This window comes from Mixophyes fleayi, chromosome 12 (assembly GCF_038048845.1).
Source record: "Mixophyes fleayi isolate aMixFle1 chromosome 12, aMixFle1.hap1, whole genome shotgun sequence".
Taxonomy (NCBI): Eukaryota; Metazoa; Chordata; class Amphibia; order Anura; family Limnodynastidae; genus Mixophyes; species Mixophyes fleayi.
In genome coordinates this window covers 30,262,915-30,282,697 of record NC_134413.1, presented here as the reverse complement: position 1 = coordinate 30,282,697, position 19,783 = coordinate 30,262,915, and the positions used below count along the sequence as shown (strand labels likewise).

The following is a 19,783-nucleotide window of genomic DNA, read 5'->3' as shown; positions in this document are numbered from 1 at the left end:
ACAAATTAGTCTGTGTGAGGGGTTTTTACATTTATGGAATTTGAGGAGAAAAACAGATATATTTTCAGAGTGAACCAAGTTTATAGTTAGGTTGGCATTAGACTTTGGGCTAGGTCTAAAACTTGATTTAAGCTCAGATTTAGGATTTGGGTTGAAGCAAGCATCAATATTTAGATTATAAGGAGAGTTTTGTATTTATTTTTTATCTTAAACTTTTTTACTTTATGTAACACCCCCTCTGATGTTGTTATTGAGGCCTCCCTGTGGTTCGGCAATAGGATCCAGAGGAGACACACCAGGCTGGTATAAGGGGATCTGAACCTGTGATAGAGAGTGTCAGCCAGGGACCCGGGACAGAGGGGAGGAGGTCCTGGGAGCTGGTCCATCCCCTGCTGCCTATAGGGGCCATAGTACATCACAGACAGAATACTAGTGACATGGGGCAGATTTCAGGGATAAATTACCTCAGAATGTCACAGGATGATGGAAGGGAGAGACAGCAGGTTTTGGACGGTTGAGAAATATCACGCCCCGCAGAGGAGGGGAGAGAGCCATCACGCCCCGCAGAGGAGGGGAGAGAGCCATCACGCCCCGCAGAGGAGGGGAGAGAGCCATCACGCCCCGCAGAGGAGGGGAGAGAGCCATCACGCCCCGCAGAGGAGGGGAGAGAGCCATCACGCCCCGCAGAGGAGGGGAGAGAGCCATCACGCCCCGCAGAGGAGGGGAGAGAGCCATCACGCCCCGCAGAGGAGGGGAGAGAGCCATCACGCCCCGCAGAGGAGGGGAGAGAGCCATCACGCCCCGCAGAGGAGGGGAGAGAGCCATCACGCCCCGCAGAGGAGGGGAGAGAGCCATCACGCCCCGCAGAGGAGAGAGATAACATCCCTGCAGAGGAAGGGTGAGTGAACACTGCTGTGAGAGAGATGAGGGTGAGCTAGAGAGTCACCATTTTGTATGTGACTGCACCATTATTATTCTGTCCATGTAGCCCTTAAGAACTGTGCAGGAGACGACAGGAGATGCATATTGGAACTGTACATATTTATTTTATCACTGCAACAGTTTATGAATGTGCTGGAGTGAAGAAGGCGTGTAAATAAAGAGTTTACTTTGCAATATAGAGATGGTTTGTTGCCCAAATTATTGAGGCATCAGATTGCACTGCACCCCAAGTTACATCACCTGTGTCCCAACATCTCCACAGAGACTGTGTAAAAATAACCTGCATGTGCGGGGACCCTCTGGTCATCTACATCCACACCAGGAGCTAGCCAGGGCAGAGAAGGAGGTGCACTGCCTAAACTGTACACCTCAACACTACACACAGTGACAGGGGGTTACATTTATATTTAATTTGAAAGATGAGACTCTCTCCTTTGAAACAAGGTATATAATGTCTTGAAAGGACACCAGGGGGCTGAGATAGGAGCTCTCCAATCCTGACAATCATTAACTGTAATGCTGAGCCCATGGGTAATTCCCCCTTTGTTGAAACAACCCTATAAGCAGCCAAAGAGCTGTCAAACTGTTACATACAACCACTGCTTTTAGGTTAGGAATATAGCAGGTATTTTGCTGTGCCCCGAGTGTGCAGGTAATGTTACTGTCACCAGAACAGGCAATAACAAGCCACAAAGAGACTCACGGAGATGTAGCCTTCTCTGCCACCTCATTTTCTTCTAATGAAAAGTTATTTCTAAAACAAAATTTGCTCCATTATGCAAAAATAGTTTTTTGCCCTTTGAACATCTGTAAGTTTCAATACCTATAAACCCATAAGGTATCCGATATGGTGTGTAGTCTGAAACTAGTTTAACATGGTATTTCTTTCTGCAGTGATGCAAATTCATATGCTTCTACATAGCCTCCTACTGTGTCCTACAACAGCCTGAGAAACGAATGCTGAGGATATCAACCGCATAAGCCAGCAAGACACAAAGGAAGATTAATCAGTGGCAAATCACCAGTTGTTAACACAGGACCAGAGAGGAGGGCTGTGCCACCGAACATAATTACAAATTTGGGTAACTTTCTTTCATGATTGCTAATTGCAGCACAAACTTTATATGGAGCTCTGATAAAACCGTTTCTGTAAGATTAGTAATATATTAGAGCATAAGACAACGAAAAAATGATGGCAACTTCCATCTGCAGGATTACCTGTGTTACCAGTACTGGTTCTTCCACCGTGTCGCAATGACTACATACACAGGTCTTCAGCGGACATCTGCCGCCTGAATTACTGGCATGTACAAAAATGGGCAGCACGGTGGCTAAGTGGTTAGCACTTCTGCCTTACAGCACTGGGGTCATGAGTTCAATTCCCGACCATGGCCTTATTTGTGTGGAGTTTGCATGTTCTCCCCGTGTTTGCGTGGGTTTCCTCCAGGTGCTACGGTTTCCTCCCACAATCCAAAAACATACTGGTAGGTTAATTGGCTGCTAACGTGTGTGTGTGTGTGTGTGTGTGTGTGTGTGTGTGTTTGTTAGGGAATTTAGACTGTAAGCCCCAATGGGGCAGGGACTGATGTGAGTGAGTTCTCTGTACATCGCTGCGGAATTAGTGGCGCTATATAAATAAATGATGATGGTTAGCTCACTCTTGAACAATGCACTCATTCTGTAGCAACATTGTCGCCAAACTTGCCAATATTTGCTACCAGCTTTATTATTGGCCCTGTGATCATTAGTTACTAGAATACCTGGCACTGAGATTCAAAACAGGATCTCCAACAAGTCTCTCTAAGGCCGCTTACCCACTGGTATCAAATTACAATAGTGTTTTTAAGCTCTAGTAAAAGCACCCATTGATTCCAATGACCCCATATCCACCAGCATTTGTACTAGCAGTTGGAGGTGTTTGAATTGCAGCAATGTTTTTTTAGATGCTCTCATGTGATGTCACTGATGTTTATAGTGACACCGATGGGTAGCCAGCCTTATGTGGTCATCACCCTACACTATGCAATACCGCCTCTTCTGTGGGGTTCATTATGTTTACAAATAACGTGAATGAAACTTGGATTTTTAAAGGGATAAAAGCACTGTACTACTGGAACTAGAAGACAAAATAAATGGTAAGAACGTAAGTGTTGCCCATATACCTGGACGTATTGTCCATAGCAGGTCTTTACAATAAATGCTCTTACACTGCCATTTTCTATATCTTGTTATCCACGGAATGACTCTGCAGTAAAAATAAAAAAATAAAATGTTAAAAAAAATATATTTCTCAATACTAAATGCATTTTCTCATGTCTAACAATCTGCCTATTGATGTTGTTGAAAAGTGTCCATACACCGCCGGCAGGCTGAGATCTGACCCAGCTTGTAGCAAGAGAAATTTTAACTAGTTTTTTTACATTTTTTTTTTCTCCCTATCACACAACCTCAAGGACACGAAGCTTTATGAGCCTAAAAGATGTTGCAAGGTTCCACACACTTTTTTTTTTCTTCTTTATTTTTGTTTTATAAATAACATTCTTGGCACTGTTCATCGTCCAAGTATTTAGACATTTGTAAAATACATGTTTTTTATATTTTGTTGCACATTCTTATTGACCTTACAATTGATAATAATAATAATAAAATAATAGTTATTACTACTACATCACTTAACAAATCCCAGTGCGTCTAAAAGCCAGTGGGACTAAGACATTACTGCAGGCACCTACATTTTGGGAAGAATTTTGGCCCAATGAATGCAGGTATTCCAATGCAAATTAAAATATATTATTTATATCAATAGATACAACAGAAAGGAAAACAAACTTACTTATTTCACAGAAATAAGATAAGGAAAATGTGCAGAATCCATTCATAAAAGTAATAATATGCCAATTGCTTATTTTTCTTATGGATTTATTTTACAAAATTTGAACACACATTCAAAATAGTTTTTGAGGTTCAGATTTAGTAACCATTTAAATAACCGACCACTGTGCTTTCTGCCCAAGGCCAGCTGAACAAAGTATGTGGTTTAAAGCAACATTAAACAAGATTGATTATAAACGCTACGGAATATGTTGGCACTATTTAAATAAATGTGGATGATGATGATGGATTATAACAAGATTTGCAAAGACTGTTATTCAGGTTTCTGAAATCTTCTGGTTGTACAAAATGTACAAATGATGGGCTTTTCTGCAGTACTAAAGGTTAACTCATTTTCATACTACAGCAATGAGAACAAGGTTTCAGCAAAGAAACAGTTTCCTTGCAGTGAATAGATAAGGATGGGGGGGGATGCCAGAGCACAGATTATTTCAAACTGACTTGATACATGTCAGCTCATATCTGTGGGTCACAAATAGATTATATACATCAAAGTAGTTTATAATCTAACAAAATGCAATAGAGAAGTTAATGATTTGCAAATCAACTCATTCTCAACTAGGAGATAGGAGTTAAAAAGAAAAGCAAAAATTGTACTGTTCCCTTTTCAATGTTTTCCTCCCGTTAAACCACATAACGAATAATCAAAAAAGATCTGGCCTGATAAACAGTTCGATAGGCTGAAGAGGACATACTATTAGGCAGCTAGTATCAAGGTGCGTCTAAAAAAATGTATTCTTCAGCTTGTATGTCTAGTATATAAAGCAGAGTATAAACACACGTGGTGACTTGCAGAGTCATTGGGACGATATGAAGATTGGATTCCTTTCTATTCACCAGTTGTTACATAATGAACACATGATATCCTCCATGGTACAGCTGTGCGCTCCGCATTGTCATCCTGCCAGCTAGATTGCTACAACAAACACAATGAGATCTCTGTTCAGTTTATTAAGTAGCTCTTTTTAAACTCAGAATTTATGAGCAGTAAACACCCAGTTCTTCTGCTAGGAAATTACAAGTAAAGTTTGTCAAGAGCACAAATTTTTATAACCTCTTCACTCGCACCCTGTCCAAAAAAAGAAAGATGAATATTTACTATATTTGAGTCTGTGGCTTTCTAGCTTTGGGTGTCATCTATTAAGCTGAGGGCAACTTTGTTGATACAATCTATTGCCTAAAATCAGATTAAGGCAAAGTGTGTTATTATTTTACATTTTTATTTATATCATCATCATTTATTTATTTATATAGCGCCACTAATTCCGCAGCGCTGTACAGAGAACTCATTCACATCATCTCTGCCCCATTGGAGATTACAGTCTAAATTCCTTAACACTCACACACACACAGACAGACTAGGGTCAATTTGTTAGCAGCCAATTAACCTACCAGTATGTTTTTGGAGTGTGGGAGGAAACCGGAGCACCCGGAGGAAACCCACGCAAACATGGGGAGAACATACAAACTCTTCACATATAAGGCCATAGTAAGGAATTGAACTCATGACCCCAGTGCTGTAAGGCAGAAGTGCTAATCACTTAGCCACTGAGTTGCCATATTATTCTAGATACTCAATGCTGGACTGTACAATCAGTTTATATGGTTTACACATACTGATACCAACTATAGGAAGTCGCTTTAATCTGAGCCAACAATCTAGAGAATGATGAAGTGATTTTCATCTTTGAAAAATGTTACAGGATAATCTGTAAATGACATTTGAATTACATTTGAACGGATTTTGCCAAGATTTGCACTGATTTTGAAAATATGCTCATACTTTATCCATTAACTTTCCTAGTTCAGTTTTAGAGAAGTCAATGATTTAACATCACTGTGTAAATGAAGATGATCACATGGCAGCTTACTTGAGCCTGCCGGGGGAGGTGGGCGTGATGGGGGGGGCGGGGCTCCAAAATTCGCAGCATTTTGGACCCGCCTTAGTGATGTAATGATGCAAACGCAGCATTTTACAGCAGGGGGTGGGGCCAAACAACACGATTACCGGTGAATCGCAGCATCTTGGACCTAATTCTGCCCACTTCCTAGTGAAGTGGGCAGAGTTGAGGGAGATTGCCACACTCTCCCGGGAGTCCGTGAGACTCCCGCGAAATGCGGGAGTCTCCCGGACATTCCGGGAGAGTTGACAAGTATGCATGGAAGGAGTATTAGTAGGTGTGCCAAACATCAGAAAGCTTGGACACCCCTGACGTAAGCTCTCGTCATGATATATCTGCCTGTGCACTTGCCTTGAACATAAAAGTATAATTGCACAGGAGCTATTTTAATGCACCTGTGTGGAGTTCTCTTTTCTGTCTGTTGTATAAAAGAGAGAAGCCGATGCATTAGGAATCATTGATCCCTATGAGAAATCCCTTGTGCATAAAGGCGAGAATCAGTGATCTCTCCCAGAACGCAGCACAATATTTAAATTAAAACCATCAGTGTGCTGTAGCCCCAAACACTAAAGCTGGGTACACACTACACGTTTTTCGTCCAATAATCGTCTCAAACAGCCGACATACGACCGCTCGTTCAAAAGTCTGGTCAGTGTGTGCAGTGACACGATGGTCGAAAGTCTGCCCAAATGGACGATTATCGCCTTATTTGGTTGGTCGTACCGTTTAATATTTTCGTTCCAATCTCGTTTCTGCTGTGTAGTGTGTATAAACTTCCGACCGATCCACAACAGTGAGTACGAAATTACAGTCATTGCTCACGACAACATGACTGTAAAAAGTCGCTAAAGGGACGTCCGCTCTTCCCTTTATCGTCCTAAACAAGGCTAGTGTGTATGCAGTCCATGGACCGAGCGATCGGACCATCGGTCGCATGTAAAATCGCTCGGCATAAAAAGTTGGTCGAAATTTCTGTAGTGTGTACCCAGCTTAACACAATGCTGTAAATACTATTTATAGTGGTGTATTGAAGTGTAAGAAAACATACAAGCAAACAAACGACAAAATAAACATTTAATCATATGCTTTCAACATAAGTACACAGTGACATCGGCAATGTGAATTCCTCAAAAGAAATGTCAAATCAGGAAAATTTAGGAAAACAATTAACTGATTTCTGTGTATGTTTTTAATATGTTAATAAAATTGGTAATGTTCTTTAAAGTCTAACGTAGCCACTGTGTGTAGGTTATAGGTCTATTGTTGCAGTAAAACGGGGTTTGTCTTGTAAAACAATGTGCTTCCATTTCCTCCTCTGCTACCTGGTTTTATATTTGGCCATAAAGATCTCTCTAGGATGAACAAGCATTTTTCATTTCCTGTATTCACACTTATTTTTTTTATAGTTTAGTAACCAATATTTTTTATTTAATCTAGAAATACAGCTGTAAGATTAATCCTTCACAGTTGGTTGAGGTTGTTCATTAAACTACAACTGCTACTTAGGGTTGGTGAAAATGGAAACTCCCGTTGAAAATATCTACACTTCTTTGTGCTTGTAAACAGAATTTAATGGACATTCCATAGGTTTTCTGCAACCTATTGATGGCTGTTAAAATGCATTCACAAAGTTTTATTAGACAGTGAGTACGAAATTACAGTCATTGCTCACGACAACATGACTGTAAAAAGTCGCTAAAGGGACGTCCGCTCTTCCCTTTATCGTACTAAACAAGGCTAGTGTGTATGCAGTCCATGGACCGAGCGATCGGAACATCAATCGCATGTAAAATCCACTTCTTTGTGCTTGTAAACAGAATTTAATGGAAATTCCATAGGTTTTCTGCAACCTATTGATGGCTGTTAAAATGCATTCCCAAAGTTTTATTAGACTATTAAACTATAGTGTGTTATTTACGCTACCTCTCCTTAATTTTGCAAAAATTGTAAATTTGTACCAAGATCTGGCTATCATGAAACTATGCCCTTCTTTCAGTATTGCCATTACAGTGAGCCGTAAGACATCCCCGTGAGAAAAAACAAATATAATTTGGGGTAAAACTCAAACACACTTGTAACAAACTGCTTATTGCTTATAGGCTGGCTTAAAACAAAAATTATAATGTTAATATCTTGATTTAGCTCCCATCTCTGTCACCTGCTGGCAAGCCCTTCCCCTTATGCTAGTGACATGTTCTGCAAAAGAGAGGAAGTAGTACAATTCTACGGACACTCTAGTGATTGAAGAATAGAGACACTAATTGGCTAATTAAAACAAGTTTGTTTCATAAACTACATTATAGAAATCATTACTTGACATTTTAAAGATATAGGGCCTGATTCATTAAGGCACGAAAAACGAACGAACATAATTCAGGCATACGCACGTTCATATTCAACTACATTTATCAGGATGTTACTAATGTCTACTGTACATAAAAGCCATTTATTAAGATGTTATGAATGTCTATGGTGCATTATTACAGTAGCCCCTGACTGCAAGCACATGTTCTGCATTTACACAGGCCGTAGAGCTGGTACAAGTGATACGACAGAAAAGCATGTACCTTAGAGATGCCCAAAGCTTGAATCGGACGCTGCTACATGCGCTTGGCACGTCCTTACTGTACAATGACTCTGTGCATGCTCCCATTTCCCTCCATGTTCCGCCTATGAAATCGTAAGCTGTTGTAAGTGTCTTTTGCTTTTGCTCTCAAACATAAATTGGATGGTCTTGCGTTCACTGCCATATAGTCTATTTCTGGGCATGCGCAGTGAGATTTTACGCATTTATACCTCTCTGCATTAATTAATCCTTAATTAATCAGGCCCATAATCTGGGCTTCCAAGCAGCAGTGGGAAATTATTTCTGTATTTCTCTATATCCAGTTGTTAACAGCAGTTCTGGAACTAGTAATTTTTTCTAGCATAACTCCAAACTTTGTTCTGATGCACACAAAAAGAGGCGTGTTTACAAACAAGTTAGAGGCGTGGCATGTCCTTGGGGTGTGTCTAGTGCTAGGCCAGTGGATCCCAAACTTCCTCAGTTCAAGGCTCCCTTAGAGTCTTTATAATTTTTTCAAAGCACCCCTAAGTAAAAATAATAACCAAGTAGTCCCCCACCTTGCTCACCACAGGTCCTGGCCGCGGCACCCCAGGGAGCTGTGACTTACAATTTGGGAACCACTGTGCTAGGCTATACCCAACAACCCTCCCCTAAAGAGACCCTTGAATTGCTCCATGCCCTGGTGGCAGGTGAGTGGGACATACCTTCCAACATTCCTGACAGTCGGACACAAGTCAATTGGAGGGACTGTCCTGCTTACACCAGGACAATTGGGAGGTATGTTCTAGGCAGAACATAAAATACAATGTATATTATTATATATCTGTAAATACATACGTGGATTAGTGAAATGTTTTGTTGCTTTCCAAATAAGTTACTAAATTAATAATCAGCAAATTATTAGTACAAAAATGAAAGAGGGGTCCAGTTGCTCTCAAAAAACAATGAAATATGAAGATGTGGATGGTACAGGTGTATATCTCGAAACAGTTAATTCCCACAAAAAAAATATAATTGCAACCCTGTTAAGCAAACAATCCTTCACTCTTATGGGGCCCCTTGCCCACTGCTGCCAAAATACATATCAGTATTATGTAAAGCTAGTAACAGCATGTATGAAACAGAAATGGGATGGAACCCATTTGTACAAATTACCCCATACCCACTAGCATCTGTGCTTGCAGCCGGGAGTGTTTGCATTTACTGTCCTCTCTTGATGCCCGTCTAAACACAAGTGCAGTGTTACCTGTATTTAACGCAATGCTAGTGGGTACCCAGTCTTACACTGTAACTTACTGTATATCGGCATCAGAATATATTTGTGCTTTCACCAGCTGTCTCCATGATCCCATATCATGATCAGAATGAAAACAAAAGATCTTCTTACAAAATACAAGTGTATGCATGGTTTGCCCAACATAATCTGTTTTTTAACATCAACAAAAAAGAAAGTGTAAACAAACAATGACCAACATAAATTATACTTTGTCATACACCTCTTTTCTTATTATTATTATCTTCAAGTAAGGAAATTTCTTTCACTTAATTAGAAATGAACAGTAAATATATGAATGTAAGCTAATCTACATATTTGCTTTCTCCTTGAATGAAAACTACCATAATGATCACTTTTGCACAACCTCTCAATATTTCGAGGAAATAGAAAAAAAATATATATGGTCAGGATAAATTACAGGCTGACATATGGTTGTGAGCTATGACTACTAATCACATGCTGCCTTATCCAACGTGAAAGCAATGATATGCAGCCATAATTAGGCACAGAATGTACCCTCTGCCATATTTCAAATAGACTAGCCACCATCAACAGTATCAAAGATATTTAAATTCAAGGGCACTATACAACATTAAGCTAGGTAGAAAAAATAAAGTGAATTCCACCATAGAGTAGTCTTCTGGTTACACTATCTCCACCAGATTGAGCTGTCTGGACATATTGCAAAATGTCAAAGTGATTATTAATTATTTATATAGCGACAGTATATTTCAAAACAATTGGGATCAAACACAGTAATAAAACAAGACTGGGTATTACAGACAGAGAGGTAAGAGGGCCCTGCTTGCAAGATTACAATCTATAGTAATATATGTATTGCATAGTTCACTTAAATTACAGTTTGTATCTTCTAAAGTCAAATGAACTTACTGCTCAATTAAGCCTATTCCCTCCACCCACTTATTTTCTTGTTAGTACCCCCATTCTGTCCCCATATCATTAGTCTACAAAATACAAATAAAAAAAAATCTACCATTAATGTATCAGTTACATACCTTTTAAACTTTCCTAAACTCAAAATCAAGAACCTCACCCTTGTAACACCCCCCCCCCCAATCCAATCCCCCATTTACCTGTGACCACACTCCAGATACAATTTTAAAAAAAATATTTGAAATGCAAACTTATGTTTGTCCTCCAAAAATACGGGTGTGCTGGGGGTACGGACTCGGGAGACTTCCTTGACGTGAACAGTTTAACCTGCACATTGTTAGTATAAAATACATAAACAAAAAAGCTCTACTTTTGAATTTAAAAACACAGGCAGATATATTACTTTGAAAACAACAGGCACAATACAAAGTGAGTAGCCGAGTGCCGGAGGACTTTTTCCTTTTGTATGTTTTAGTTACACCCTAACAACCAACACACTGTATGTAGAACAAAAGATTGCTATAGGAGTGAAAAACACCGTATTCAGAAACGATAGTCATTATCAGTAACACATATCCATGGTCAGGGTGATTTTCGGGAGGTCCTGCTTTTCCTGTTGAACAGGGATTGATGATTTATATCTGTCATAGTGAATGACAGCTCAGAAATCACCACTGAAACTTAGCCTTGTGTCATGGCTTACTCATACCCTTCTACATGACCCCTGTCACCCAATACAGAATGCTCTGTTACCAAGATTCCCACTTCATTTATTGTTGCATTTACCTGGGCAGAACTTATTAAATGACATTTATTATCACCCCTCTCATCAGTTAATTATTTTAGCCCAGGTAAATGCAATGATAAATTAAGCGGGATGGATGGGTGCAGGCATTATGTTTTGGGTCACCCAATACATAATGCCTGCACCCAATTTGGGTGGAAGGGGTTATGGGCTGACAAGAGTAGCACTCACTTCAAATAAGTCTGCTCAGTATTCATTTTACTTAACGCCAGATTACTCTGCACTGCTGCTTGCAAAACAAGTCTACATTATTGATTCTAAAACAAATGACAAGCTTAGCTAGATTGTTTTCAATGAGAGCACACAATTGCTTCACCCTCTGCAGTGACACACAAACATAGCTATAGACTAAAGACACCATGACAAGAAACTTCAGTTCAAAGGACAGAGAGGAACTTGGCGGCCTGCCCATGGGTTGGGCTGTGAGCCTAACTATTTGCAATGCAAATCAGCAAGAGTGTCCTGCAAAAAGCAATCTTGCACAATAACCCCAGTACTCAAAACTCATTCTATTAATGCCAAACTATGTAAAGCAACTCTAATTATACGCCGACACAGGGCTACACATCTGTTACATTTTATCAAAGGGTGTCCGATACAATCTCCATTCTGGAGATTAACCCAGGTCCGTATAACAATAGAAAAAAAACAATAGAAAAAAAATATTATTTGATTCAGAGAACCTCCATCCCAGATAAAGTGTAACGTGCCGTATGCCCCTCTATATACCATCACCTGACATCACTGCTGATGCAACACAGAGAAACTATTCTCCTGTGTGCACTGAACCAGATACAATCATGCAGTTCCTCCACCACTAATATCCAGGCCCCATGCATAATATATTAAGCATGTGCAGAAAATCTAATTTGTCAATCAACAGTGTCATCCTGCTCACCTCTAATCACACACTTGATTATCCTGCAACTTATTCGGTAATTGCACTGAACCATACAAAATAGAAAGGTGTGTAACCTCACTACTCTATCTAAGGAGCATTCCTGCTTTTCTGACATTTTGTAAAAGAGTAAGTAGAGAATTTACTTTCTTGCAGTCCTTTAGTGACATGCTTATAAGACCAGATTAAAGTGTACCTATCATTTATGTACAGTACAGGCAGTCCCTGCGGGATCCCAGAACATGGACACTTGGGGCTAGATTTACTAAACTGCGGGTTTGAAAAATTGGAGAGGTTGACTATAGCAACCAATCAGATTCTCGCTGTCATTTAGTACATTCTACAAAATGACAGCTAGAATATGATTGGTTGCTATAGGCAACCTCTCTACTTTTTCAAACCAACAGTTTAGTAATTATACCCCTTAGAGTCACAGCTTCAAAAGAATTTATGTAAGTAACAGATACACTTTAAATGCCATGATAAAATGCTCCTATATGCCTAACTTTAAAATGGGTTTGACACAATCCAAAAGTCCATTAAAAACACTTCTTGCTAATTTAAATTATTTTACTGATATTGGAAACCTGCAACGTAAATAAACAGAATAAAAACTACATAATTACATCTTACAAGTGTTGCAGCTATTGTTTGTCTCTGAATTGTTAGCAAGTGCTAGAAACTTGGATTCCAAATCAGAAAATGTTAGTAAGGCAAATCTGCATACAAGATACACAGATGCGCATTTCCATAGTAACTCATTTCTGTACTGTTACCATGTACAATACTGAATATCCATATATGTCTTCTCTACAACAGAAACCCAACAATATGACTAAGAAATTAAAACACATTAAACTTAATATTGCTTAAATTTAACATACCACGTACTTTATGTTGCTTCGCTCTTCTTGATGAAAAAATGCACTGATAACCTGATTTAATATATAAATAAATAGAGCATTTATACTTAACTAAATATGTCCACCATTATACTGATGGTGCATCAATTCAGATGTCCTTCTCTAACAAAACAAGCAGATAGTGACGGACAGCTTGGAAGACTTGCTGTGCAGAAATGTAGTGTGTGGATCGATGGATTCATACACAAGGACAGGGCCAGATATGTCACAGCATCTTCAATAGGTCACAGCATTCTCAAATTTTGGACTTGCATCAGATCATGGGCGGATCTAGAAAAAAATTCTACCCCGGGCAATTTAGGCCCCGCCCCCTTTCTGCCATCTAAAGCTGCCGGCGGCTGCACACTAAGTGCAGGTCCGTTCGGCAGTGACAATGTGCTGCCTGGCTGCTGTGATTGTGTTTAAAACACAATAAGATAGTGTGCAGTCGCCGGCAGCAAGCCCCTGCTAGGGGGGCGATTGCCCCGATCGCCCCCCCCCCCCCCTGGATCCGCCACTGCATCAGATCCTCCCATTCTCGGTTACAGGACTTTTTCCGGGCTGCACCCACTTTGTGAAATTCCCTCCCTTGCACAGTAAGACTTTCCTCTAGTATTCAAACCTTCTCTGAAAACCCACCTCTTCAGACAAGGTTATGATATTCCTCAACCACCATCTTAATCTCCCTAGGTTACTCTATTACCATCCTCTACACTGCTAGCGCAAGACAACAACCCTCTGACCAACATTGCCACACACACAGCCCACTCAATACTTTTACCTTTGCATTCTAGCTGGTCTATTGTGCAATATGATGTAGCACGTGCCCTTGTGTTTCTAACTCCCATTGTCCTATAGATTGTAAGCTTGCGAGCAGGGTTCTCTTACCTCTCTGTCTGTATGTATTACCCAGTATTGTCTTATCAATGTTTGCTCCCAATTGTAAAGCACTACGGAATTTGCTGGCGCTATATAAATAAATGAGGATGATGATCCCACAGAACGCTGTCCTAAAGAAGTGAGAGGAGCTTCAGCAGTCTGTAGTAGAGCAGTTAGGCAACACGTTGCTTTTTAACAGAGCTTCAGTGCGCCTGCAGGTTACCTGCAAACCTTTATTTTCATGGTACATATCCCAAAATTTCAGTTTGGGGGTTTAGCAGCCTTTAAAAACAATCAATGTGACAGCTACTCATATCGATAAATATAAATATGCACAATATAAGCAAGGAGGGCTGACAAATTTCAGCCTGGGGGGCAAGACTCGACTCAGTAGCCTAATTTATGGGTAAAAAATGTAGGTGGCCCAGTGATCCAGCCCAAAATAGCCCATTATGGGACCGGACCGGGGGACGGACGCCCCCCAGCCCAACCTGCCCCTGAATAGAAGGTCATCTGTGCTGAATAAATGGCGATTGTGTTCTTTATCGAACATCTATTGATATAATAAAATAAAAGAACTACTATTTAAAACAAGATTTGTTCTTTCTATAATGGGGGCTAACTCCTTTAGTTCCAGGGATTATAACCACAAGCGGCCTAGACAATGTGCTGCCATTAATCAGAATATTGGCCCTAATTAACTCTAGTTGCAACAGTAAACTAGAAAAATATTACAGCTGTTCCTGGAATAAGTTCTACCTACAATGAGTAGAGTGGTTCCTCGTGGGCAGACTACAGAACTTTACATTTACTATTCAAATATAATAAATAAGTGATTTGAGATCTGCAAAGACAACACATTCTGTCAGGTTTGTCTACAACTTCTATAATGCTGAATAAATCTGAGAATTTTTTTGTCCAATACAACCAGTTTGCAACTGAATCACACAATAATCACCGCATATGGAGGTAATGAACGACTAAGAAAACATCTCTTTCCACAATGTCCTCAAAATTGTTGAGAAATTGACCAGCATTTTAGTAAATTTCCGCAGGCCCATGAGAAAACATTGTGTTTGTGTACAACCAGCAATTATAGAACTTGCTGGTTGTGCACAAACACAATGTGATCATCATCATCATCTATTTATATAGCGCCACTGATTCTGCAGCGCTGTACAGAGAACTCATTTCACATCAGTCCCTGCCCCATTGGAGCTAACACACACACACAGACAGACAGACTAGGGTCAATTTTGTTAGCAGCCAATTAACCTACTAGTATGTTTTTGGAGCGTGGGAGGAAACTGGAGCACCCGGAGTAAACCCACGCAAACACGGGGAGAACATACAAACTCCACACAGATAAGACCGTGATCGGGATTTGAACTCATGACCCCAGTGCTGTGAGGCAGAAGTGCTAACCACTTTGTGATAAAACTTAGCGCTCACACCTACAACTTGCATGTAACCAGCGAGTTTAATACACGTGCGCGCACCGGTCCCCTATGCCACTAGCCTTACATGGAATGTTACTTATTTATTTTTGAGGTAGATGTGGCATTATAGTTTAAATGGAAACTCTCCAATCATATGCCTAATTCTCCACTGTATCACTATATATTTGTCACTACATGCACTTCTTTATCTCTTCTCTGGAACAGAAGAGTGGATCCTTCAAACCTAGGATTCACACATAGGTACCAACTCTCCGTAATATTTGGGACAGCTCCAAATTTGAAAGATTTGTCCTTATTTGTCAGTTTTGACAAACTGTACAATAAAATCAATCTTTTTCTTCTTTATTCTAGGCTTTATAAATAATTATTGAAAAAATGTGTTTAAAATCCAAAAAGTGCGTTTATAATCAAATTCGGTAGTTAGAATATGATTTGGATTTTAGGAGTCTTAGGCCGACAAGTATCGCAAATAAATTGCTTAAGGTGCATTGAAAATCTTTTTAGTTCGAATCATTTCACAATGTTGGCAGCTATGAAGCATATAAATCACATTACTGAAGTCTACCGTCATATGTAATATTTGAGGTCTAGAACATGATTGTGTCACTTTGCCTTTCTGTGGTACAGTGCAATACTGTTAAAAAGAGGAACAAGGGCAGAGTGACCTACAGCATATTGTTCATAATGTAAAGAGATATAAAATAAAAAATGTGCACATATTACAGGCATCCTCCTGAAGTCCCTCTTTGGAAAGTAATCCAGTTATTGCTAGTTAGAGGTGCATCTGAGAACTTTCATTTTCCATTAGAAGAGAGAACAGAATATTCTGCTTTCCACAAGTTTTCACAGTGGCTGCAAAGCCCTTACTGCACCCATTTCTGTAATGATTTAGCAGTATTCCATGCTGCCTACATACAAGGGTATGCCAATAATAAGGCAGCTGTCTTTTGCAGCATGTTTTTGGGTGCATAAACAAATAAAATGTGATTTAAAAAATTGCAATTGCTTATTGCAAAAGTCTAAATTAGTGACATTTTGACTATTTTTGGGACATTGAGCAGCCAAGGTACCGTGCAAAATCCACTTTGGTGACGTCACATGTCTCAATTTGCGAATGCCCACCTAGATTTCCAGCAATACGCATATGTTTTGCGGAACAAAATGGCAAGAGTACTGCAGAGCAAGGACATCTATTTATACAGAGGTGTGCAAAAAGAAAAAACAGACTTGCAGAGCAAAATGATTAAAATTAGATAAGAGTATAGAGATGACATAGATTTAGTGGCATTACTTGCTTAGCTGAGGGGCACACAGCAATTTTGCACCTTCCAGTTGTATGTGAGTGGAGATGCACTTAAAGTAAAGGCTTCAAACACCTAAATGTGCTACAAGTAATAAAGTCCCCAGATTTTTAGTATTAATTTCAGCTATAAATGAGGCTAAAAAAAAAAAAAAAAGCAGAAGTTGGGGAAAAATTAAAAAGTTTAGTTTAATGAAAGGGGTGGTTCTAAATTAGCAGGAGGTTGGACTTGAGGTGATATTTACACTTTTGCATAGTGCTCTCTTCAGATTTTTCAACCTTCCCACCAACACAGGCCGGACAATATAAGTCAGTGGTCAGGGAGCAGGGGTAAATTACCCCAAATAGGGTAAAAATGAAATTCCTGGGGGTAATGCTGCCGATTCACAGGCTGTCAGTTGGATTGTAGACCCCTTTAAATGTGAAATTGCCAGAAGAGCCTCAAGGGTTAGCAGAGGCACTTCTTGAGCTTCGATGCAATAATGAAGCACTGTATTGCATTTGAAAACAAAGCAGATCTGTCATATTTTTGGATGTTAACAGCTGCAAAGACATTCAAAACTGCACACGAGGAGGCAGTCAAAAAGTTGCTGCCTTTTGCAACAACCTTATTTTCCACTCTAACGAACATAAAAACAAAGCAGAGAAATCGATTGGACGCTGATGACTGTATCCAAATTTCTCTGACATCAAAATGCCCCAATATCGATGCTCTCGTATCAAAAATGAAGAAACATTATTTCTCCAAAACCTGAAGTTTTGAAGTTGAAGCTTTCAAAGAAATTTTTACTATATTAAATAAAATTTTGAATTCCAAAAATTAATAATATATGATTTCCTTCCTTTCAAATCAGGGGGGTAACGCCAGCGTATCTAAATATATTTTGGGGTAAAAGGTAAAAAAGTTCCCTGACTCCTGATATAGGTGCACCAGAGGAAAACTAAAGAGATTTGCAGCGCAGGTCATGAATGAGGGCCAATGTTTTGGCATGGGAAAATTACAACTTCACAACAGATACTTTCAAATGCATCTAGTGCAGGAAATGACCACAATTACACAGTTTGACAATGAATTCATAGCAGAACAGTATAAAAGTAATACACAGACCTTTATGAGACGTGCAGCTTCCAGAGTAAAACGCATGCTGGCTTTAACTTTCAGATGACAGACACTGCTGGTCTCTCTGAGCTATTGTACGCCTGCTTAGTGCGGTCTATGAGCAGCTGCCCCTGTCAGTCGCAGACACTCCAGTACAGTGACTACAAAATCACTTCAGAAATGTGCAGAAGAAAACCCACAACAAAGCAGATAGTCTGCGGAGATCGGGGTCCACACCCTGGGCTGCAGCTTTGCGAGGTCTGAAGAAGTAAACAACTCCAAGTCCATAAAAAAAAAACTTGTTTTCTGTGTTGTTTAACTCCATAAGGTCGTCACTTCCTCATGTTCTGTGCTCGCCTCCTCCCTCCTCCTCCTCTAGTAAAATGAAAGCACAGGAATTCGTGTGTGCTGCAGAAGCTGCCCTGACTTGCTGTGTGTTGCAGGAGCTATAAGGATGACCCCCTGGTTACTGCTGCAGGGTGAATACATAGCTGGATATCACCATGTTTTATTGCAACTTCTCTTCAAAATATTTGACGTTTATAGGTTAAGAATTTTTTAAGTGGCCTATGTGGCATTGGCTTATTAAGCAATAAATAAAACAATGTAATTTATTTACTAAGTGCAACAAGCTACAGCATGGCGTATTCTGTTTATTGTTTAGATCAGTGATAGGCAACCAGATACACTTCAGGGGCCACATATTATAAAGGCCACATATTACCCTTAATCTCAGCAATAAATTCATCATCATCATCATTTATTTATATAGCACCACTAATTCTACAGCGCTGTACTCATCCACATCAGTCCCTGCCCCATTGGAGCTTACCGTCTAAATTCCCTAATATAGACACACACTCACGTCAATTTTTGATAGCAGCCAATCAACCTACCAGTATGTTTTTGGAGTGTGGGTGGAAATCAGAGCACCCGGAGGAAACCCACGCAAACACGGGGAGAACATACAAACTCCACACAGATAAGGCCATGGTTGGGAATCGAACTCATGACCCCAATGCTGCGACGCACAAGTGCTAACCACTAGGCTACTGTGCTGCCATAATCAAAGAATCAAAGAAAGATATACTTATCTGTAATAACATATCATCATCATCATAATCATCATTTATTTATATAGCGCCACCATATTTGGTAGCGCTTTACAATTGGGGACAAACATAGTAAACTAATAAACTGGGTAAAACAGACAAAGAGGTGAGAGGGCTCTGCTCGCAAGCTTTCAATCTATGGGACAATGGGAGTTTGACACATGAGGTCTACATTTTGCATTTCGGCCCAGCCAGACTGCAAAGGTAAAAGTGACTCATAAGCTAAATGAACCTGTCACACAACAATGCTGGTCAAGGGGTAGTTGTCTTGTGTGAAATTGTGTAACGGGTGGTAATAGGGTAATGTAGTGAGGTTAAGCAATTTAATGTAAGATAAACAAATGTTTCAAGCTATCACAAACAATCTGACATCAAAGGAGGAAGAAGCTGGAGTCTATCTGTAGGCCATCAGTGGTCTAATTTACACAGCTAATGACCGAGGTTGCTAAGGATTACATCACATTTGCAATTTGTTAATGAATAACCAGCATTCTTTTTTTAAAAAAAACAAATACTTTTTATATTTAAGCTGGGTACACACTAAAATTTCTCCCAATTAAATATCTGTGACGATTTTACCAATGACTGAAAGTCCCGATTAGCATGCCGATTCATATATACACACTATAGAGCTTTTATATTATTTCCCTTCAGATCTGTGCTTTTCATCTGTCATAACCATCGGCTGAAAAGATTGTGGGCTAGATTTACTAAGCTGCGGGTTTGAAAAAGTGGGGATGTTGCCTATAGCAACCAATCAGATTCTAGCTGTCATTTTGTAGAAAGTACTAAATAAATGAAAGCTAGAATCTGATTGGTTGCTATAGGCAACATCCCCACTTTTTCAAACCCGCAGC

At 39.8% G+C, this 19,783-nt stretch overlaps 1 protein-coding gene across 1 annotated transcript in view; it reads right to left on the bottom strand.

Moving 5' to 3' along the window:
- Positions 1-18,149, bottom strand: part of MIDEAS (mitotic deacetylase associated SANT domain protein) — a 75,436-nt gene extending 57,287 nt beyond the window's left edge. The window contains exon 1 of the mRNA XM_075192476.1: positions 17,824-18,149. The gene's annotated coding sequence lies outside the window, so the exon portion shown is untranslated. The remainder of the gene's footprint in view (positions 1-17,823) is intronic.
- Positions 18,150-19,783: the final 1,634 nt, after the last annotated feature.